The sequence below is a fragment of the Haemaphysalis longicornis genome, unplaced genomic scaffold (genome assembly GCF_048455015.1).
Source record: "Haemaphysalis longicornis isolate Haplotype H1 unplaced genomic scaffold, Haemaphysalis longicornis Haplotype H1 scaffold_8, whole genome shotgun sequence".
In the NCBI taxonomy this organism is placed as follows: Eukaryota; Metazoa; Arthropoda; class Arachnida; order Ixodida; family Ixodidae; genus Haemaphysalis; species Haemaphysalis longicornis.
The window spans coordinates 179,012,989-179,019,599 of NW_027526445.1; the positions used below are offsets into that span (position 1 = coordinate 179,012,989).

Sequence of the window (6,611 nt, forward strand, 5' to 3'; positions counted from 1 at the left end):
AGGCTGAATTCACCCAGGTCTGTCCCTGAGGTTTTGGCATCGGCATAGCAACGTTTCACCTGCTTCTTATCGGACGATTTCAATTTTACCTTGTCATGTGCTGTCTGCGAACAGCTCGCGCCCAACGTAGCCGGAGCAAGACGCGTTCGTGACAGCACAGTCGCGTGATCAACTTCATCTGCAACCTTTCTTCCCGCGTTCTAACAGCTGTTATTTTTGTTTACCACGACATTTATTTAGAAAAGCCTGGAGCACAGCACATATTTTAAGAAGAACGTGAACTGAAAGGAAGAAATTGGTTTTCAGGCTTGTAATTTTAAATAATGCCACTGAACGCACTGGCGCAGTTATCTGGGCTGTATCTAGGCGCGTCAAAATGAAGGGCAAATGACGGCATACTTACCTGGTGTCGGAGTTTCGCTGATCAAGACGGGCGAGCTCCCAGGGCGAGGCGCGAGCATTGCACTGCGCTCGTGTTGAACTCTGCCACTACCCCAAACAGGGGCAGATGGGGCATGCAATTTTTGGTAGTGGGGGGACTGCGTGCGCGCTTTCCCCCCTCCCTATTGCAATTCCAAAATCAGAGCGAAGCAGCAGTTCAAACACTTCCGAGAGATGTTTGAAGGGTTTCAGGTACACCCTGCATGATAGTTAACTTCATTAATTATCAATGTTTGAATTCCCTATGTGTATTCAGGAGACTTACGATGAAACACAAACACAAGACGAGCGCAAATATACGTTTTATATATGTGTATTTGGCCGTTCGCCCTCTGTTAGCAGTTAGCGCCATCAAACATTGATGTTGTTATGCGAAGAAATCGCAAGGTCCAAAACAAACGCCGTTTAAAGACGACGACGAAAAGAAACTATAAAGCAGACGACACGCGCGAGATGCTCCGCAAATTCATTGGCACCAACTACGACGCCGAGCGTTCGAAACCACAGCACGAGCTCGCGCCGGCCCCCGGCCAATCGTAAGCGGCCAGCGACAGCGGCTAGGGGCCTAGGGGCCAGGGAAAATCAGCGGTTGATAACGGCCTTGGCAGATTGAGGACATAAAAAGTTCGCAAAAAAGAAATTCATTCAATGTATGATAAAGATAAGTACAATTTTGCTCATGCTGGCGAGCGCCGCAAAAGGAGGCACTTGAAAGCACAAAAATAAAGCTTTTTAGAATCTTTTTACATGCAGGGACAAGCCTGTGAGTGCGTATTTGTGCCGGATGTATTGTTTTCACCTCAAGGCCAAGGCTTGCCAGTTCGGCGTCCGTGCTCACGGCACAGCACCCTGTAAATGGAAACATCTGTGAACAAAATGTTCACAAAAGGTTAACAAGAACAAAATAAAAGGCTGACAAAAGTTTATAGCGAGAGAGCGAGAGAGGGAGAGAGAGAGACGCACAGCACCGTGTGAAAGGAAACATCTGTGAATAAAAGGTTCACAATAGGTTATTAACAACAAAATAAAAGGTTCCCAAAAGGTTAGAGAGAGAGAGAGTGCTACTCGAGAGCCGTGTGGCGCATGCGCAAGGAGCTTTGGATTGGATCCGATTGGATTGAATTGAATTGGATTGGATTTGGATTTAGATTTGGATTGGATTGGATTCAAATTAATTGGATTGAATTGTATTGGATTGGATTCGATTAAATAGGGAATCGTTTTAGCAGCAGTAAGCACTCTCACGGGTGATTTACGGCAAGAACGATCCCCAGTGCTTCGCCCACTGGTCATGATTCACTTCGTGGAGATGTGTGAATTGTTTTTATTTAGCCCCTTCCTCTCTTAATCTAGTTTTGTATCCTGATTCACTTTAGCATAAAGTATGTTTGATATGTCACCATGTAATGGCTACCGTGAAATATGGTTGTATTTACTCTTGTCACCCCGGTCATTTTGTTGTATTTTATTTTTGGTCGTCTTGTTGTATTCTATTTTATGTCGTCTTGTTGTATTTACACGGAAAACAGAAAACGCAACATTTGGTGCACACTGAAACCACAGACTGCTTTCAGAGATATTCAAATACTTCAAAGCTGCGTGCTATCGCGTTGAGTGCTAGAAAAGAAATGATCGGAGGAATACAAGCAACGTGCGTGGACACAGTCGGCGGTAACAATATCTAAAGAACATGAATCCCGTTCGTACTTCTGAAGCAGAACCTCCCTAATAGACAGCAATTCTCTCGTTCCCGCTAAGCTAAGCTAACAGCGTCGATGTTACATTGTACCACCTCCTCCCGTGGACTTCGGGGAGGTCCCACCGTTAGCTTTAGTTCAAAACAGTTACAAAATCAGAGCGGTCATCGCGACTATCCACTGAAACCACTTGAATCTTTTTATTTGTCATGTTATTGCATTCTACGACTTTGCCGTCCTTGTTTCTACTTTAACACAGCCACATCTACAGTTCCCACCTTCGGGGCAATCAAAGATTGCAACACTTACCCGAAGAGTTCTCACTTCGGCTGCAGGCAGTCGCGTCCCGTCGGGACACCACTCTGGTCTCTTTCTCTCCCCAACCTTGGTTTTCTTTTAGTGGGCATTTGCCGCACAGAGATCAGTGTTTGGCGCACGTCGTTAGCTGGGCCGCACCATCATCCGTCTTTGTCTGCCAGGTCGGGAGTCTTTGTGTCGCCGTTACCTTTTTGCCTAGCGGACGTGCCTAGGCTTTTGCTCTTGATTCATTTTCAGTGGTTTCCTTTCTTTTTCGAGATACTTAACGTGGCTGAATGTGCCGCGGCATGCACCTCCACTTAGCATTCATATCATTCCCTGTAGAAGAACTTTTCCTAAGACGCATGCTCTTCGTTACACAGCATCCGTCATCAGTTATATCAGCCCTACATTCCGAAAGATGGTAGTTTGAGCTTAATTGTGTTGGTTCAAAACAGCGGCATCAACAGAAACGAGCAATAGGATAAAGACATCACAGCGCTAAGGCTAAAATGTGCAGGTATATTGGAAGAACATGCATTGGACTTCTCTGCACGCGTGGGATGCAGCTCCTATCACAATAGGACAACAATCTAGGAATAAAATGATTTGTCAGAATGACACGCAGATCAGTAGCAGGTCCCAGCAAAATTTGTGGTGTGACTTCAAAGGACCAATAGCATACATTATTTGAGGAGCGGAAGGTGAAAATGAAAGCGCTGTTGTTCAGTTACCACGCACTGGTAAAGCACGTGTTTAAAACAGTCAGTAAAACACCAGATAGCGCAAAACGCTAAACAAATTATCTTTTAATTTAAACATACTGTTCCTCCACTTCGATGTTCAAAATCTGTTCTTCGTCTGTTAGTGCTGTAGTGTGGCCTTAGACCGGAGGGCGGGATGTCAAATCAGTCGTATTGCAGCCCTGTTCTCTTACTTCTGCAGGCTAGTTCCCACGGTAAACACACTTTTTCTACTACTTCGCACACTCCGCGATATCTGGCGAGGTTGGGTCTAATAGACGCCAACACGGAACCTTCGCCTGCTTGCCTGTAAAGAGTGCACTGTCCAAGTGTGTGTCGTATAGCGGTGAAGAGAGCTTTCGCATTCTGGGGCGGGCAATATATGGACCATGTCGGTAAAATTGTCGCGATTTTTGCGCCACTGTATAACCACAGTGCGTAAAAGAAGAACAGAGTGCACCAATGTGCGTACAAAGCGGGGAAAGCGTTTGGAACTGTTCAGAAGGTGTCATCCCACCGCTGGAAATCCGTTGTTACCGACGGGAAAGTGTTCCAGCCACGGGCTCCGTCATCTGAGGTAGAGTGTTGAAGAGCGGCAACCAAAAGTTAATGCCTTGGTGACGACGACAAGAAGCCGAAGGCAGGCTTTACTGTTTCATTTTATGGCAAGAGATGAGCCGAAGCAAGACAAGAACAATACCCTTCCGGGAGAGGTTAGAGTACAGGACTCAAGCAGAGTGACAGCATTGATTCGCTGCTCCAAAACGAATTCCGTTCAGCGATCGCGGCCCAGTATTTATGCTAAACAGTCAAACAATGCTACTCCTGCTTTTGCACACGGCACGACATAGTACAGGCACACACAGCGCTCTTTCCATAGTTCCTGAGGAATCGGAAGCAGCGGCGCACGCTTAGTCTAAGGGAAGGGAGGAGAAAAGACTGCGGCTGCGGCGTCCGCGTCGCTGGGTCAAGTATGAACTTGCCGCGACTGCAGGCGCCGAAGTTTGAATCCTGCAGACAGCGAGGCGCCCTTGCGCCGGCCGTTCTGCAGCATGCTGGGATCCGTCCGAGGCAGGCTTCACTCGCAAAACTTTGTGGCGGCGCGCTTCTGAGAATGGTTGCGGAGCGTAGGATCGCAGCAGAACGTAAGTCACGTTCACATGGCGAAAAGTAGAAGGACGGAGTGCCAGCTGCCGCGCTTTGTTTAGAGTCTGTGGCCGTTGCGGGTGGCAAAAATAAAGGAATGAGAATGTCAGCGGGAAGGGACGGATTCTGGTGACAGAGAAAAGGAGCTGCCAGCAGCCGATGTCGCCGTTAAAGCAAACAAATATGACCGCAGAGGCTGTTAGAGCGCTATAAATGGCTGAAAGAACGAACGAGGAACGGGCGAGAATCCTGACCTTGTGGATTTCTGAAGCTGAAGCAGGTCGAGCCGTAAGTTGGTGAGTAGGAAGGGCGAGGTGCGCGCGAATGCTTAAAGATTAACAAATAGATCTTGTATAATTTCTTTGTGCAAGGAAGCAAGGAAGCAGTATTTATGCAAACCTCGGAGGGAAGGGTGACTAATTCACCTGTGGCAAAAGGGCTCCGCATTGAAAGGCGGTGATTTCAGATGACAGCTGCCGGCAGTTTTTAAGGGGACAGACCTCTTTCATCGTGAATTTCGACACGACCACACCGCAATCCACCGCCTCTGATTCCGCTCCATTTTACAGAGTCACGTACTCTTTTCACTTTGTCCGATCCCGAGAGAAACAGTGTCGAATGTTTTGAGTCACGGTAATATTTTCATCAGAGTGGTTTCTTGGGCGAGTTGGTCATTCATCGTGTAAGTAAGCGCAAAATGGACAAGGACGAACGAAGTGCCGTGTCCCGTTCACTTCGTTCGTCCTTGTCCATTTTGCGCTTACTTACACGGTAATATTTTGTTTTTGAAAAAATATTCCCTCGTGGAGAGTGTTAGCAGCATCTTGTTCTCTTTCTTTCCTTCCTTCTCAGTGTATGAGCGCTACCCAACGCCAACCTCCCCTTTCGTCTTTCTCGATTATTCAGGCTTGGGCTTGTTAATATAGCTGTTTCTTCAACCAACAGCGGTGTCCCCAAAATTATTCTTCAGGAGCAGGCACACAGAACCAGACCACTGTCTCACTTCTAAAAGCCTCCCGCTGTGCCTGCGACATATCACTGCGGTTCGCTGCTGTTATTTCATTCTCCTGCGGGCTGTCTCTGATTCAAAAGCTAACAATAACAAATATGAAATCTGGGAGGCTATGTCCGCCTGACGTGGCAGGTCTACCCCAGTGGACCCGGATGGAGTGACCGCGAGCGCACTGCGACCTAAACTGTGATTAATATCTTTCCTCTGTGTTTCCGGCCTTGGCTATTCGGCAGCTGTTAATGGGTTTCTCGAACTACGTCTGTCAGAAAGGCTCCTCCGGAACGCGTCCTCTGGTGTTGTAGTCAATCCAAGTCCGAATTTCGGCCCCTCTTCCTTAGAAGCATTGTTATCAGCAGAAAGAAGCGAGGAACCACGAAAAGAAAGTCAGATAGAGAAATACTGGAAGCCTTGCGATGGATGAAGATTAACCACCCTAAGATTTTCAGATAGCTTTGGGTCTATTGTATGCAGTTAGTGTTTCGCTGCTTCTACAACTCTTACATTTGTAATTTAAGCGAAAGAGGGTTAGTGAGGCCGGTGTTGAAGCTTTTATCTTAGATGTATTATAAATGTGCACGAACACTAAACTACTCATGGATATGTAAAATTTATTTCAAGTTCTTACTAGTACCTGCGTACCAAATAGGAAAAAGGACTTTTTGACCTCTGGCACTAAACCATTACATCAAAGTTACTGTATTGCGTAAATAACATGAAACACTTTTTAAGATACATGTATTTGACTGCCAATGAGCATAATTCCCTGCGCGCAGTTATCATATCATGCAGTGAAAATTTTAGTAGGTTTTGCTTCCACTGAGATTCTTGAATTTTTTCTGTATTGTTGAAGAGTTAAAAATGCTATCAGTCCCGGGCTTAGCCGAACATCATTGTAAACACGCCTCAGCTGAAATACGCTTAAAAATTCTTTACGAATTTTAACCTAAGAAGTGTAAAAAACACATTCGTGCCTTACGCAATAGCTCATTGCGTTAGCTTTAGGGAAATTAGATAAAGATACGATTTAGTGGAGATAATCAAAACAGCAGCTGCAAGAAATGAGTTGTTTTGGATGCAGTATAGAAACTCAGATATACGACTTGACATAAAATAGAGCACAGAAAGCGCGGAGAGAAGGGTCCTATTTCTTATCCCAAATTATCGGCGGGTGCGTCTTTTTAGGCACTCCTGCTGGCTGGCTATGCGCTTTTGTTTTCTGGATTGAAGGTGGTGGGTTGCCTAAAAGAAATTGTGGCACACAAGCTTTTGGAGGCT

General features: G+C 46.1%; 1 non-coding gene across 1 annotated transcript; it reads left to right on the plus strand.

Moving 5' to 3' along the window:
* The first annotated feature begins 395 nt into the window (after positions 1-395).
* LOC144150282 (U1 spliceosomal RNA) lies at positions 396-560 on the plus strand. The gene has a single exon (XR_013318477.1). It is a non-coding gene; the product is annotated as a U1 spliceosomal RNA (small nuclear RNA).
* Positions 561-6,611: the final 6,051 nt, after the last annotated feature.